The 18,277-nt window shown below is 31.8% G+C and overlaps 1 protein-coding gene and 2 non-coding genes across 6 annotated transcripts in view; all 3 read left to right on the plus strand.

The window, feature by feature from the left end:
* The window catches only part of LOC126776305 (klarsicht protein), a 222,788-nt gene that overhangs the window by 169,789 nt on the left and 34,722 nt on the right, over positions 1 to 18,277 (plus strand). The gene's annotated exons all lie outside the window — the stretch shown is intronic.
* Positions 8,600 to 8,738, plus strand: LOC126776632 (U4 spliceosomal RNA). Its single transcript, XR_007669964.1, has one exon. It is a non-coding gene; the product is annotated as a U4 spliceosomal RNA (small nuclear RNA).
* On the plus strand, positions 9,386 to 9,524 carry LOC126776633 (U4 spliceosomal RNA). The gene has a single exon (XR_007669965.1). It is a non-coding gene; the product is annotated as a U4 spliceosomal RNA (small nuclear RNA).

Below are 18,277 nucleotides of genomic sequence, written 5' to 3' on the forward strand. Positions count from 1 at the left end.
ATAGGTAATGCAAAACGGTGAAATCTTGCTTAACAAACGGTACACCTGTCGGGAGAAGAAAGGTCGTAAGATCAACTAGAAAATCGTGTAAAAAGAATTGCCATAGAGCCGTTTAGCTTTTAATAAGATCCTATGTATACAATACTATGCAACAATCAGGAATCTTCGTATATCAATGTACACATTTAATTAAACGTTATATAAAATGTCTTTATAATTCTAGTCATAATAATTTAAAATGTTACAATTAATGTATTTACGTAATTAATTTAAAAAAAAAACCAGAAAATCGTTATGTAATATATTACGTAGCCTAAGATATTATAATAAATGTATTCAATGTTTTCTTCTTTTAAAATTGTAACCTAAGATTGATTGTCTGTTGATGTGTCTATTACAGACAAAAAAGCATTATTGATGGCTAAGCATCCAACATCCATAGACGTGAAAGTGTTGAGGGTAACAACTTCAAAATATTTAACGCAGTAACTTTGATGTGTGGTTTGATAGGTTGGTTACATTAAGGAGAAGTCAATGTTGAGGTAAACTTGGCTTTTTTTTATTTTAGCTTCTTCACTCGTATCTGTTTTAGTTATTTAGTCTAGACTTTTGTTCAACTGCTGAGGAAATGTTCTCTCTCTCTCTACGTTAAGAAAAGTTTCGGAGCTTATTTATCCAAGTTTTCCGATGAGTTTTTGTATTGTAAAATATGTAATACATGTAAGTTTACTCGCGATACTTTTATACTACGAGTAATTAAACTCGTAAAACGAATCAATGTTTACCCGGATTTGAACCCGATATGTTCGCATACGATACATATTTTCCATCCAGTCACTGAATCATCCAGTTATACATAGTATTATATAATTTAATCACATTTATATAATTATTATTATTTAGTTAATCACAGTTAGCTGGGAAAGAACAGTTATTCAAAGTAATTATTAATATAATACGAGCAGCCAAAAATGAAAGCTTTTGTGTCGAAAGCAACAATAACATAGTTTACGTTGACAATGCAGGCTGCATTTCGCAATCCGTTCTCTTAACGAACCACTTGGTTTATGCTCTGCCGCCAGTTCCTCGTGTAATGCACTTGGCCTTAATTCGCTACACTAGATACGATAGATCCTATTTTACACCAGTTCATTGACCGTTCAATTTTTTATCGTCTATTTTATCACTTAAAAATGCCGATAAAGTTACACTCTACTCGATTTCTTATATCATTTAGGTTAACCTAATTCTTAACTTACCTTACTTACCATTTCAATTTTATATTTTATTGTAACATATCGAATGTTATAAAAATATTATATAAAAACTTTACTTGAAATGTGACTTAATAATTTTTCCGTTTAGTGTAAAAAAAAAAAACATACAATATTTTAGTGAATTTTTAAATATTATAAAATCCAATCTTCAATTTTCTAAACTGTTTTATAAACGCCGTATTTATATATTAGTAAATAGACGAATGTTAGATCCAATAAAGTACAGAGACAGAATGCTAATTAAATACAACCGATGTCGTACATCACAATTAGTATGTTAAAGAGTTGCTAGTCATTAAAATAAATAAGATATAATCTTGCGTTAATTATAAGTCGTTGCACGTCGCATTATAATATATTATAAAGATGTAACTTTCTTTATAAAATTATGGTCTCGCCAAACTTGGCGTTTTGTAATAAACCCGTATACGGTGAATAAACAACATAAGAGATTATATCTCCCGTGAAATGTGACCGAACGCGTGGAATATCAATGAATGCGAACTCCGGTTCTTGACAATATTGTTGGGGGGCATTCTTGATCTCACTATCGAGCACGTGCTCCATTAACAACGTCAACATCCTTTCTAATTAGATGAAGGCAGATGAATTAATTAAATAATTATACCCACGTACATAAGACATACGTGAATAATATCGATTAGTGACCTACCCGCCATCTTTGATTGACAAGTAAACAAATTATTGAGTGTAAATTGTGTTGTTAGTTATATATTTGATTCGTGTTTATAATTATGATATAGTATAAAATAATACTTATTTAATTAGTAATTTGATTATGTTTGTTTGATATAATTGTGCGAATAATTATAAATTATTTGTGAAAATAAAACGGCAGAAACAAAGTAAGTAATAGAATAAGATAGGTGTGTTTTCTAGTGAGTTGTTAGAACACGTGTACCGATCATGGGGTTCAAGACCCATTGTGTTTTCATGTGATTAATTTGTGTTTATATTTGGTCTCTTTTGCTCGGCTGTGAAGAAAATCATCGTGAGGAAACATGCATGGGTCGAATAAAATTCTAACATATATGTATGCAACGACGCGCATTTAATTGTAAGAGCGTGTTAGATAAACTTATCCTCAATAGAAAAGGAGAGACAGTCATTTTAGTTCCACTTTGTTATTAGAAAAACTACAAAATGTTAAGCTATTTATCTATAATTATTCTGCCTAACTATTTGGTATGCATTGAAAAGACACATTGAATAAAATATGAAGCAGTTTTATTTATACACAGAATTACAAATAAACTTCCAAGTTCGGTATCAATTCTACAATTAATATTAATCGTATCAATTACATTTGATATACTTTCTTTTTAAATTTAATGAATAACAGGTGTTGTATTTAATCTGGAATACATAAATTACAATTTATGAATATTAATATGAATTGATAAGTAAATGCGATAATATTATTTGCAACTAATTCGACACAAGTTATAACAGTATAATTAATATCGTTGTAAAATAGGTCAATGGCATCTGAACGGACAGCCAGAAATACGTTCATGAAATTAATAGATTTCTATGAGTCATATTTTGTCGGTGATCTCATGCGGTAACAAGAAATGTGCGATGTTTAAATTGTTAACAACTTCACTTTTAAATACTTCCTCCTTTGTAAGGTCTACAAGTATCAAATTGTTTTTTTTTTTTAATACGATTTGAATAATAAATGTAACGATTTTTTTTATTTCAAACAACAAACAATAAATTTGATCTGATAAATGAACTTTTCCGTACTGGAAACAAATGCTTTTTACTAGGTGGCAAAAATGGCTTTAATTGTGGAAAAAATATATTGCGTCATGTTACTCGATAATCGTGCCCTCAGTCATTGGGGCCATTAATCATCTTAAGATTTTGAAAATATTCGTGTTCAAGAACTACAAACCTGTTGGCAACCTAATGGTAATGAATGCTATAAGCAAGACTATTGAGATTATGTGTTTTGTATATCCGTCTTATCCTGTAAACATGATAGCAAAGTTGACTTTGCATATAATTTCTATTTAACATTACTTACAATCTGTCATGTAATAAATTGTTTTACATTAAAATTAGCTAAAATATTATTTTGGTCAAAGATGTATAATAAATTCTGATATAGTTCTGATTAGATTGATGTTAAATACAATTAGCAATTCTATTGAGTGCGTGAGTGATTTATAATACTTTATTATAACTTTATTTATGAATAGATAAGGAAATTTCTCAACGCTCAAATCTCGTTCGACCGACAGTAGCACTTAATGTTACTCTCACTACATTTTCTGTTAATAACCGACTTTCATTTTAAGCACTAGCATAAAAATATGTAGATTCTCGCTAACGATGTAAAATTCAATTTATTTTAAAATAATATATATATTATTGTTTTTACTTGTATGGTAATAATTATTATTTATTATTTTATTTACATTAGTGCGAAGACAATGTAATTGTAGTTTTTGATGTTTAGGATTTTTTTTTAAATATTCTATAATAATGGAAAAAAAACAGCGATATTATGATTGATTAGAATTAATAAAACTCTAAACATTTTAAAATTAATTTTACGGTTTTTTGACGCAAATTATTTGTTCACGCCTGTTTGGAAATTAATATTTTTTTATATTGATATTTATGACTTTATTTTCAAAGCGTATTAATTAAAACTTACGATTGATGACTTAGTCTTTCAATCAAGCACGTGGGACGTTACTATGCCGTTCGCGAGGATCGTAAATGCATTAGTAAATAATGTGGGTGTAGGATGATTGGACGTAATTTTACTTTTAGACGAGGTGAATAACCCGCTTTATGTTGTTTGTAACTAAATGCTAATGATCTCAATCTGGGAAGCTTCAGTCTTCATAGCTTTGTCAATTTTTAATTCAACCTCTTTTGTTATACTGTGACCTAATTTCGTTTATTTTTTTATTATGTTAAAATGACAGTATTCACAGACTTTAATGTTTTAATTATAGTAAAGTTATATTGTTTTTAAGAATTAAAAAAAATATATATTTACTTGACGAATCTCTTAATTTTAAATGGGCGTTTCTTATATACAAGTTTAATTATCGTATCTCGGAAGCATCTCTAACCATTTGGCTCGCATTGTGTATTAAAATAAAGGTTTTGCGTTTTAGTTATGTGAATCTTCTTCTTTCTGTATTTATTGAAAAAGCGCAATTAAAACACAAAAACAAAAGAAAAGAACATTATAGAAAAATACTACAATTGAACGAAGCTCGGTCACCCAAGTTCTAAACTATTAATTCGTATTTTAACTTGAAATATTTTCCAATAGTTAAAAATATGTATAAATATGTATAGCTACAGTTACGCTACAGCTACTAGTCCCTAGACCGTACACGTAAATCGCCAGCGACAAAATATATCTGAAATGATTAAAAGTACATGTTATATGATTATTCATTTCGTCCAATCTCTGTCTACGAAGCTACATTAAAAAAAATAATCATGAGAAAAAAATATCTTGTCCGGTATTTGAGTTATTAGTTTGAATCATTTATTTCATTAAATTTAATTATATATTGTTCGAGAGACTTCAAGGTCCAATTACATATCTGTTATATACATCACAGTAATTACAATAAATTATACTCTTAATTCTTTATTCACCACTCTAGCATAAATCTACGAGATTAATTTTGTAAGCAAATTGCAGTTTCCCTTCAAATACATTTGAAGGTCTCTGGTTGCATTAGTCTCTTATAAGATGATTTTATGATTATAACTTTGAAATTCTAGCTTCAATTCGGACACTGATTGTTCTTGTTAAATTTTCATTTTTTTTATATTATTTGCAATTACCGCCTTTGTAAAGTAAGTAAGTAACAGCCTGTAAATGTCCCACTGCTGGGCTAAGGCCTCCTCTCCCTTTTTGAGGAGAAGGTTTGGAGCTAATTCCACCACGCTGCTCCAATGCGGGTTGGTGGAATACACATGTGGCAGAATTTCGATGAAATTAGACACATGCAGGTTTCCTTACCATGTTTTCCTTCACCGAAAAGCACGGGATGAATTATAAACAGAATTAATTTCTGTCACAATAAAAAATTCAGAGGTGCTTGCCCGGGTTTGAACCCACGTTCATCGGTTAAAATTCACGCGTTCTTACCACTAGGCCATCACGACTTTTAAAAAAAAAAATCTTTAAAACTGTTTCAATAAAACCAAATGCTATAACTTTATATTTTTCTATAATGGTTGTATATTTTTATTTATTCCCATTTTCGACCGCAACAAGTTTTCTTCACCCATCAATTTTGCAATCTGCAGATGTTACCGACCGCAATAATCATAATTGTCGGTTGTATAATGCCTACTTTGGTTAGATCATCGTGTTTTGCATTTCACGAATGCTCTCCATCATTACTTCATTATCACTGTCATTTTTCTGCCCATCATTTCTTTAAATAGGTGATAACGTAATTAGTATTCTGACAAAATGATCAATCATTTGTGTTTTTCGTTTTTGTTATTTTTTATGTATGTTATGAAAATGTGTCGATAGTGTAATTCGTAGTTAACAATTTTTTAATAACATATATAACGAAAATTGCAAAATAACGTTTTGATTTCAAGGTAAATTTAATATTTATTACAGAAACAAATTGTCTACTTTCAAAACGTAATTTAATGCAAGTGCACACATTCATAATGAATGCTTTGTTTGAAGTATTTACTTCAAATCAACCAACAGTAACAACATTATTTCCGAGTTCTTATTAAACAAAGCAATACTGTTCAGTACGTTGTATTTACTTAAATATAACGCATTGTTTGAATAACGAATACCAATGCACCTGGCTTTGTGCAACGAACGTGTTCTCGATAGTGATTTTGGATATACACTGTGTGCTATGGTAAGATTTATAAGCGTGACTAAACCAACGGTGGAATCGGAAATGGGTGTAGGGCTTGTGGACAATAGTTAGTTTAGTAAAGGTGCTTGAACCCTTAGCTGGAAGTTAACAATAACATTGCTTTCGATTACACTCCGCAATCGTGTACACAAACTCTTATACGACCTTAATATTTATAAATATGGAATTTCGCCAATTCAAACCTATGTTCAGCTATCTCATAATGTCTCTATTTTGTTACAGGTAATGTATCCAATTGATTGAAGTGTGCTCAGATCACTTATCGGTAATGTTTTCATATTTTTTCTTGTCTTACATTTTATTTTTCTTATACAAATAATTTGTAAAATATGTACTATAAAGATAACATGCTGTGAATTTTATTACGGGAAGAATAGAGACGATATTGCGCTCGACCTTTATGACGTTTAAACCTTTCCCATTTAAAACGGAATGTTTTGAAATTATACATTTTTCAAAAGGAAATTGTATATATTTTAATTTATGAAATGCCCATAGACATATTTGTCTCACTTCAATACTTATTTTTTAAAGGGTGCATAAAGCGTACAGCTGCACTAAATTAAATAAACTTCAAGTGCTTCAATCGATTAGGGGCGCTGATTACAGTTACGGTGTAAAAGAGCTTGGACTATTAATAACAACATCAAGTTTTATTAAATAATTTATAATTTTGAAGTGTTAAGTTCTTTCAAGAGTCTAGATGGCCCAGTGCTTAGAACATTTAATTTAACCCGAAAACAACCTCTTTTAATTATGTGTGCAGTTTTCAATTTTCATTTGCTTAATTTGTGTTTATAATAATTAAATGTTGCGTTAAAGGAAATCATCGCAAGGGAAACTGTATGTATTGATTGAAATTCTGTCACATGTAATTCTACTAATCCGCATTGGAGCAACAAATTGGTGGAATAAGCTCCAAAGTCCAAACCTTCTTAAGAGGAGAAGTCTTTGCCCAAGATAGGGCCCGGCCTTAAGTAATTTTGGCGCGATGAGGATATAATAACAAGATCTGATTGAATACAACGTTTCTACATGTAACGTTTTAAAATACAATGTTTCTAGTGTTAAGTTTTACATGTTTTAAAAGAGTATTGAGTTGCGTGCGTTATAATTATTCTTTTATGTAAAGTTATTTCATAAAATGTAATTTCTTCCATACATAAAGAGGCCAAACAAATTTAATTGAACGACTGGAATTGAGATCAATTCTAATAACAGCAAATGGCGTACCAGCCATTTGAACTACATATTAGAATGCGAATAATTCATAATCTCGAAACGACTTCGTGTTATTAATTTGACCAATCAACATCGATACGCATCTGTACGTGCAGTTCCATAGTAACAATATTTCACAAGTATGATTGACTAGATTACATTATGACCATCCAGATTCAATTATGTTTTTAATTTAAAATCGTATCACAAATAATAAATAAGATATTACACTTTTCTACGTCTTTATAAATAGCTGTTTGATCAAAGGCATGACAGGTTTATACTCAAATTCGAGTCTGTTGTGGAAAAACGTTTTATTTAAAATATAAATCGAGAATGAACTACGGTAAAATTTAACTGCTATGTATCGGAATATATATCGGTAGTAAGAAAAGTTTTAAAATCCACGTCAAAAACTTTTCAAGAAAATAAAATACTGACTTTGTATGTGAATATAAATCGCTTCGAAAAAAAACTTAATTATTGAATGTTTTGGTTAATATTTTTTTTCTTAAATTATTCAAATGCTAGATGCATTTGAATAATTTAAGTAATCCTTTTGTCATGTTATGAGTTTTAAAGCGATCTTCAATAATTGGAGTATCATATCACTACGATCGTCAATTTCACGCAACTATTTCGTCATGACTCATCTCGCAGTGCTTGTTTCGATCACCTTACGTCAATATTACATTCTATCTATTCGCTAATGGTGAATTATATTGCAGCGATTCGCTTTGCTAGGTTTCGCAAAGGTTTAAAGCGCTCTTTTGCTTAGTGCAATAATAATTGACAAACCCCAGTTTATAACCTTGTCATTTTTATTAATATATATCAAACCAATCAATTAATTAATACTAACTTGTCGTATGAGTGCAAATTTTAATTAATAGTAATGCAAAATATTAAATACTTTTATTCCTATTTCATTCACATTGTTTATGTCATAGATGCTTCATAATGTTTTAAATTATAGGCCACAACAAAATATTGTCTCGCTAAAAGAAGGCGCAAACTTTTTGAACTTACTGCCTGTAGTGTCCCTATTCTGTATTGTGTTGCTTTATAAAAGCAGTTTCGTATTTTCTCGATAGATGTCGCTACGGTCTAGTTGCATCGCGCTATCGTTTGGTTCACTTCGTTCGTATAAAACATCCGTGCTCTGAGTACTTAGTTAACTTTGCGCAGAGGCAATATCGTAACCAATGAGGTTAATCCGAGGTGCGATTATTGCTAGTTGAAAACTTTACCAATACCCCGCCGTGTGGTCGTGAAATACCGACCGCTATGGCAATTTTTGAACGGCCGTTAAGGCCTAATAAAACCTAACTCCCCCACGAAGGCAACAAACCTTAGGAAATATACTCGTGTATAAAAGAAAAGTAACAGCCTGTGAATGTCCCATTGGTGGGCTAAGGCCTCCTCTCCTTTTTCGAGGAGATGGTTTGGAGCTTATTGAAGAACGCTGCTCCAATGCGGGGTGGTATATATTCAAAGTCAATAAAAAAAGTCATCTAGATTTTACGACCTCAAATGCAAATTGCAAACTTATATTTATATTGCATATAAAAAAAACCATCTCGTCTCATTATTTTATCCTGAAACAAGAAAAAAAGATGTATACTAATAAGTAAGATGTTTTTTGTAATGCCTTACTAAAAAGAATAGTATAAATAAAACTTATTTCAGAAGATGCGGTGCGTTTAGGAAAAAGTTTTATAATATAAGAAGCTGCTTAATAATAATTGTCTCCCAAAGACCAAATGCTTTTTTAAATTACTAAGCCGACAATTGTTAACCTGAAAATTAATTTACGTTCAGTTTGACTCAAGTCCGCACTGTGTTGCTGATTAAAGGTAGTTTAATTATTTCTCGATAGATGTCGCTACGGTCTAGTTACATCGCGCTATCGTTTGGTTCACTTCGTTTGTATATACACATCCGTGCTCTGAGGACTAAGATAACTTTGCGCAGAGGCAATATCGTAACCAATGAGGTTAATCCGAGGTGCGATTATTGCTAGTTGAAAACTTTACCAATACCCCGCCGTGTGGTCGTGAAATACCGACCGCTATGGCAATTTTTGAACGGCCGTTAAGGCCTAATAAAACTTATTAAAATTCCATATATTTGAAGCTAAATCGTCAGCCGAAGATTATTAACCTGGTAAAAAAAATTCAATGTTATTAATTAACCGATTTTAAATATGTGTTCTCTTTAAATAAACATAATTACACGGTCAGCAGGCCGATTCCAATAGTGTCATTATAGTAAATCTGCGCTAATTTAAGCCGATTGCTCTTAAAGTTGTACAGTTAGCATCACAGTGTCACCTATGTTGACAGACCTTACTCGATTTTAGTCCTTAAGATTATTATGTTATAAAGTATAATATTTTGTCAGGTGGCGCAGCACTTGGGGCTGTGGGAAACAGAAATGAGGGTTTGACGTATTTATGTTGCTATTGCGGTTGTCTTCTAACCTACACGTTGAACATTGGATAACTGTTTATTACGTTCCTTTTTGATTGACTTGAACGATTTAAATTGTTATTGCCTGTGACTTGAATAATATTGCTGAAGTCGTATACAACTAGTAAATGGGTAATAAATTAAAATTTATTATAAAAATAATTTATGTTTTCCTATACGCTCAAAGTGTTCATAAACAATAATTTACCTTATTATCTGAATTAATATATGTACAAATATTATATATGAAATCCATTTTATATTAGAAATTACATTCACAAATGATATAGGTTAAATTTGCAACATCAGGTGCGTTTGTTGTTTTCAAAATGAACAGCATAATATTATAGTAGCATAATGCAAGAGTATAAAATTAAATTCCGACCCTAAATGAGACGTAAACTGCGCATGTCGTACCAAATATGGATAAAGCAAGTCGGTCATGACACGAACGAACGCTGCGAACATCTGTCATGACTGCACAGTGATCAGATCTTGAAAGACGAACTTGACGATTGCTTTATGTATCTTATGTTATCGATTATCTTGATAAGGAATGTATGTCGTATGTATGTATGTACGCATGTATGCACGTACATACATACATACAGGTTGTTCTATTGTTTGATAAAAGATGACGTGATATCTATGATACTTTATATTAGGGGTTTTTTGAATCGCTATGAGCTAGATTGTCGGTACGGGTTTTTAATAGATTATGTCGTGTATATGTAGATTATGTTGTATATCAAAACGATAATGATAACGTAATATTATTTATACACAAAAATTAATCGTTCAGTTGACTACCTCAATGGCAATGCTATTTTCAGGCATCGAAGGTATCGTTATACACGGATACTATGGCATCTGCTGCAGCAACAACATGCTTACATTAATTTAACTTAATGTACTTATTTATTTTGATAACTTATTGGTGACTATCAACAGTTTTAAATGACAAGGTTACGTTATAGTAGTTTTGCAAAATATGAAACGACATAACATATTGGTAGCCCTTATATAATGTGATATCTTTTGTTTTAATCCAAATCAAAATAAACTTTATCCAAGTAGGTTTTGAAATGCACTTTTGAAACGTCATCGTACGTCATCGTAGGATTGAATTTGATGTAAAGCTATACCGAGAAGAACAGGCAAAGAACTCGGTAGTTATTCTTTTACCTCAATCAAATAATACAATGTTATAATTATATATAGAAAATCAACGAATAATAACTCTAAGCTCTTATATGTATAATCCATTTGATCTGCTACACTATCATATGCTTTACTTATTAATATATTTTTTAAATAATTTATTGGTACAACTACCAATAAATTATTATGTGTTGTTAAATATTTATTTATTTGTACCTATTCCAAATGGGTTCGTAATAATCGATGGTTCTAATATATCAACAGATGACATCAGCTTCATCATCGGTCACGAATTTCATGTTTGTCGTATTCAATTCTTGATTCGTTTATAATTGCAGATATTTTATATGTACACAGTTCCTAATCCTAATATGAAAGGGTAAAAAACGGTTTTTTCCAAGTTAATAACTAGGCTTTCGACGACTTTCTCTGCTGTTAATTATTGAATATTTTTTTGTAGATATAAGATTTTACTTTTTCTTATCGTTTTTCTATTAGTCTAAATGTGAAACTCAATGCAAAATTCGTATATCATATGACCTGTTACTTCTCATTATCAACAGCTCTGCGAGCTCAAATTTTATAGAATGCATATTTAGCTACTTGTTCAAACTAAAAAAATATTTTGGTTGAAATACATCAATCAATAAGTTCTCTTCAATAAACTTGTTTAATGTTATAACTGAATATTTATGTCGGTATATTTATTTAAGATACCCGCCTGAACCTTAAGGGTACTTGTTGATAGCGGTACAAGCCTGCATAAACGAAAATAAATAATGTTAAAGCTATTTTCAACTGAATACATAATGGTTTAACGATTTAGAAAAATGGTTACGTTACACTTTAAGTTTATAGCGCAATGATAATATCTACTCATAAAATAACTGTAGTGGTAACCAAAGACAATCGAAGGAATCGTTATGACCTTCAAGAATTTCAATACTAAATAACCTTGCATTGTGAATTTAATTTATTATCAACAAAGCCAAAGAAAATCGTTTATCCATACAAAAGCTGCTGAGCTGTTGTAACCAGTTTATCTTGTTACAGATAAATTATAACTTTTTATCTCATAATGGATTTATTGCAGTTCGCATACCGTGGCGGATTAACGGTAAATTGATAAGTTCCGATACCATAATGCAGGTAAAGTTACTGGGAAAATGTATTAATGCGAATAGGTATGCTGTTCAGCATTTGTCCCGCCTTTTGTGGTGACATAACCCATATTATAACGGTCATCTTGACGGAGGCACTCATTAATCATTACTCTGTAAGAACTATATTTGTATAGGACAACATTTCCACATTATGCTGTAGTCGTATTTATTCTAAAATCTAAAATACTAATGTAACCTAGCAAATATATGCATGCAAAGATTCGTTCAGTGTGAACGAGAAAACGTTTTAAAATTGCAATTTAAGACCACCGAGGTGGAGTAGGTAGCCTTGGCTGTTCCAATTACTAAGTATTCTAAATAACTTTAACCAGCGGAGCAACGAAGCCATTTTTTGTTTGGCTTCCTCAATTTGCTAACAAAGAAATATCCTAAAGTACCTGTATACATCTTGTACAAAACCGTTCACTTTTGGCATCGCGGTTTTAATAATTTATATGATTGACTCTTTTATATTTTAAATATGCAACCTGATACCGTTAAATTAGGGTTATATGTTAAACCTGAAAGGCTTCACTTATCATACTCGTCTAATTATAAGAAAAAAGTGGTTAGCCTTCTTTAATATAACTTTATCCACTTTTTATCTGTTAATGGTTTAATGACCAATGTTATAATTCAGAAACTTACAAATAATATGGTTCATATATCAGTACTTAATGAATCGCTTTATCGTAGACGAGTGCCATGCGAGTGTATAGACTCCCTAAGGAAAGTTCCAAGTTTTTGTCGAGCATCTCATTAAGTATCTGTTGTCGCTCAGCCGTGCTCACGCTTATGGGAATCGCAATCAATTCACACAACCGGTCACGTTGGACCGGTCGCTTTGTATTGCGTTTTTATATTATGTTTTTGTTACATTTAATACGATCATGTGTAACGCCGTCCTTATTAACGCAAACGTTATCATTTGCTACTTTACTAGTCTAATTGTGCACGTAATTACCGGTTTGTATATTTAAATCGCCTTCATAGAATTATCTTATTGATCTTTTATTTATTCTGTCTTTCGTTTAATTAATTAACGTATTCGAAACGCACACATGTTACTCGATCTTCGTAAAACCGGTCTTCTAACATTAGTGTGTCATTTTTTGCAAAACATTCTCTTGTACCGCTTTTACACATTCAAGAAACAGGGTTAACTATACATTTGTTCATAACCCGAGATGCTTATGATTTATACCGCCAGTGACCGCACAATGCCTCTAACATTTGTTGGAAGCGGGTACTGACCATTCGTCTATTCTCGTCATCGTATTCGGCTAATTCCGGCGATGGCGGACGATGACTTCCACGGCATTCGCTGGCGCCGGACCTTGATTTCATATTGACATCTGATTTGCAACTTTATCGCATCGCAGGATATTCCCTAGGAAACGACGTGTTTTACTTCCGCATGTGTAACACTAAATACTACGGATGATGCGAATACAAAATCGAAATTACCGTGTAAAAAATAACAATAGATCACTTACTTTTAAATTATTTTTTTTTCCACCTATACAGTTGCTACAAATACCTATTAAAAATTACCTATTTAATTTTTGCGATTTATAAATTATAAACAATTTATATTTAAGTCAAAGAATAATTATATTAATTTACCGGTACTCAATAATACCGGTATTCAATAATAAGAAAATTTTAAGTGAACTTACTAATGTATGAACCTCTTAAGCTTGTAATGAAGTTTTCGGATTCAATTTTATTAGACAACTAATTTATTAACCATCAAAAATTGATGCTAGTATACATTATAATTTATCCAGTCTCTCAAGATATCTTCTTTATTTACAAGGTTATTGTAGTATAATAAAAAATATATAGAAAGTGTTCGCGTAACAGACGATATATAAAAGACACTGATCGATGCAATTATACGCCCGGACACTTCTAGATTACATTGCATAAATCAACTCACGTGTATTTATCGATAATTATTATCATTAACCGTTTAAAAATTAGAATTAAATTACACAAAAAAAAGTGTCGTATCCGCTTTTCTAAATGTGCATGCATGTATTTAGAACGTATATGTTTGATATTTTCTGTAATCGTTTGTAAGTCATTAAAATAATTTATCTGTGGTCTGCGAATGAATGTAAAATTTGAGTTAACAATTCAAAATTATCCGTTATTTAATTAAAATAAACATTACTTATTAAGAGAATAATATTGTAACATGACCAGTGACTAATATCAAAGTTTGTCTATTTTGGACGTCTTAAGCCGATTAAATTCGGCCGCGACCGGAACTTTGACACAAAACAATACTTAAATATCATTACCGCCGTCAATTACCAATGAAACACGTCTTTAAGCGTCACGTAATAGGATAAATAAAGGCAGCGATTACAAAATAACAATTGTTCTCAGAACGAACTGGCACGAGCCCTGTCTTCAACCAGCAATGGCTAGTAATGATGCCAATTACAACGTCTAATACTAGGAATTAAAGATTTCGTAAACTGTAGTCAGATATAATGAACTGAAAGCTGTTGTTAACACATCTTCAGAGTATGTTATGAATCGAATGCAATAACAATAAGTAAAAATTAAAAAAATAAAATAATTAAATGGGGTTTTTTAGCGTTTTGTAGCCCATGTACGTAGCATACCACATGATCATCAGTGTTTCTATCGCCTAACAACAATATTAATATTGCTGTAATTTAACTTGAAGGATAATTCAGCCAGTGTAATTACATGAACAAGGAACATAACATCTTTAGTCTCATCGTTGGTGGCGTATTAACGGTGTTAGAAATGATTAATTTATCTTACAGTGCAAATATCTACAGGCGGTGGTGACTCCTTAACAACAAACCGGTGGCCCATTTGCCATTCGGCTATATTATTTTAATGAGAAATTATAACTAAAAAGTCGCACAAAAACTTTATTAAGAAAGTAACGGTAATAGAATAGATAACAAAAGTTTTGTTGTATTGTAATATAATGATGATTTTGCTAAATGAAACGACAAGCAATACACCTATTGATATGCCAATATTATCAAAGAAACAAATGAAAAATTTTTGAATATAGGATGTGTATTTTGTGGCAAAAATTTATCGTCCAATTTTAGAAACTTACAGACATTGAACCATCGACACAATACAAATCTCTTACAATACAATCGTGACTTGAACAGGGATTCTTATTAGCTTCCAGCTTGCATAACCTTGATATACATGGTCACGAACATGTGCGTGGAGTACAGATTCACTAGGAATCTTAAAGTGATAGTAATAAAGACGATAACACAATAACATCACAAACACAAACATTGCTTGCATCTATCAACTATCAACAAGGAAAAGCGTTCAAAACATTTAGGGCGCTATCCACGAACCACGAACTATCAATTTGTAGGCACAAAAAAGTTACTTCGTAGGTTCGTTGAAAAATAGCTTTTAAAACGAATGACATAAAGTCTACTAAATGCAATTACGAATTATAAATATGAAATCGTTTCCAATAAAAAATTCAACGTTATTTATTAACAACCAAAGTGATAATATAACCTAGAATAGAATTATTTCCGTTTTTGTTATTGCATTAAAATTTAAAGACGTCGTTTAAAACAAAAGTAACGATTCTTAAAATAAACTTAAAAATCAAAGCTTTAAATCTTTATTGGTGTATATAAAATCATAGATACTAAAACCTGGCAGATTGTCCTGTATGTGTCGGTGGAATGGTAGAGATTTATATGTGTTGTAGCGCCATTTAGCGGTGACTTATAACAAATTACATATTATAAAAATCTAAAAAAATACATACATTTATGTACCACATTTTATGGTAATCGGTCAAACGGTGTCGGCTCAAAGAGATATACCAACAAAATACATTTCAAGTTTTCATTTGTTTTTTCTTAAAAGTCGAGATCTTAAAGGATAACTGGAACGTAATGCTAAGTTTTATTCAAATAATATTACGCTTCTTAATACCTATTTAAGTTAATATTATAGAATTATGCGTATCAGATCCTCTACATTGCGAGATAATTTTGCGGAACTTAATCATTAATGTTAGTTAAATGAACAGTTACCATACGATGGTGTCGCGCATTAATATGGAGATGGCAGTTTACATCATGATGTACAGTAATAACTGTTACTAGATGAGAATGTATTAAATTATTATAATCTTAACTATTATTTCCGCATTCATCATCATCCTTTCAATAATTTGTATTGAGTGACACTAACTTTATTATATAAAAAATTAAAATTAATAGACCGACATTATACACACTCAAGCGGTATTCTTAATATTTCATCTTGGGTAATAAACTCCAGGTTCAAAAGTTGAATGGTATTTGGACCTTCTATAATTTAGAAATTACAAATTCGCTTCTGAACTTAGACTTATTATACCTACTCTTAGCGCACAAGTTTTAACACTTGGAAAAGCTAGACGGACGCGGTTGCGGCTGCGCTCAGAAAAAAGTTGTGCCGTTTACAGCGCGACGTGTATGTAATCTCAAACACGTATATAAAACATTCACACGTATATATAAAAATCGAACTTTAAACGGATCGTTTGAATCAGTTTAAATAGTGCGGAATGCAGTGCACAATAATCGATAAAATTAAAAATGAGTATCAGAGCGCAATACAATTATAATAATGTCCTCCAGACCGATTTCGGCCACGGCGGCCAATCTCAAGAGAGATTAGCCAACTACGCAGGAGATATTATAGTGCACAAGTGTGTGCGCAAACACAGGTACACTCTATTTCCTAACTCTCATAATCCGATGGGACGGCAATCCGACACGACCGTTAAGAGTTCAGGCGCAGGACCAACGACTTTACGTGCTTTCCGAAACACGGGTGTATACACACTTCCAACTTCCAGACTCCGGGCTGCTACTGCGAATTTTCTGATACAAAAAACCAAATAACTTTTTATTGGTCCGACCTGGGAATTGAACCCAGGACCTCCGGCTGCAGACCCGGAGGTCCTGGGTTCAAGCCACTAGATCAACGAGGCAGTATAAATATTTACATTACGAAACAAAGATCCTCCAAAACGGCTTATAATTTGGTTGATCGTTTGCAGTCACTGAGTCTGATTATTGTCTATTTACCATATACATATAGTGATCCCTTATAAAAACATTGCAAATAATCTTTAGATAAAGCATCAAGTGCGATTTATACAGTAGAAAATGGTACAGCGGAAATGTATTTAATATCGTTTGTTCTTCACGGCCATAAATTGGCATATCACGAATTCTATCTCGATTTAAATGCCGTAGCGACATCGTTAAATAGTTAACAACATCCGACCTTGACTTCGCACCTCTTGGTATTTAAACTTGTAATGGTGTTGCATCGTGTGTGGCGACTCGCGGGTTATGTTTGTGTTTCTCAGCACCACAGAAAAACTATTACCGTTCTATTAGACCTAATTACCCAGCTATGTTAAGTTAAACATTAAACGGACAGGAGTATAACAATAATGTCCTCCGGACCGATTTCGGCCACGGCTATGAATGTGCACTCTCTATTCCCTTACGTTCAAAAGCCGATGGGACGGTATTCCGACTCGACCGGAAAGAGTTCAGGCGCAGGAACAACGGCTTGACGTGCTTTCGGAGGCACGGGAATGTACATACTTCCAACTTCTAGACTCCGAGTTGCTACTGAGAATTTTCAACAGAAAAACTCAATAACTCTTTATTGGCCCGACCTGGGAATCGAACCCAGAACCTCCGGGTCTGCGGCCTTACATCTAGCCACTAGACCAAAGAGGCAGTAATACTGTATATATATATATATATATATAATGTTGATTATTAATATGTTTCCATACTTTAATATCATAATAATAAGATATTATTAACGGTATTATGAATTTATTTAAAAATCTCATTGCGCAAACCGTTTGTGCTTTTTTATACGGTCTTTGACCTCAAATAACACACAAAATCTTTATATCTTCTTCTAAATTGTGTTCAAAAAGTAAATACTCTTCTCTCTTATAGTTCCGCATTAAAATATATTAATTTTGTATTTATTGATGT

Source organism: Nymphalis io, chromosome 20, assembly GCF_905147045.1.
Source record: "Nymphalis io chromosome 20, ilAglIoxx1.1, whole genome shotgun sequence".
In the NCBI taxonomy this organism is placed as follows: Eukaryota; Metazoa; Arthropoda; class Insecta; order Lepidoptera; family Nymphalidae; genus Nymphalis; species Nymphalis io.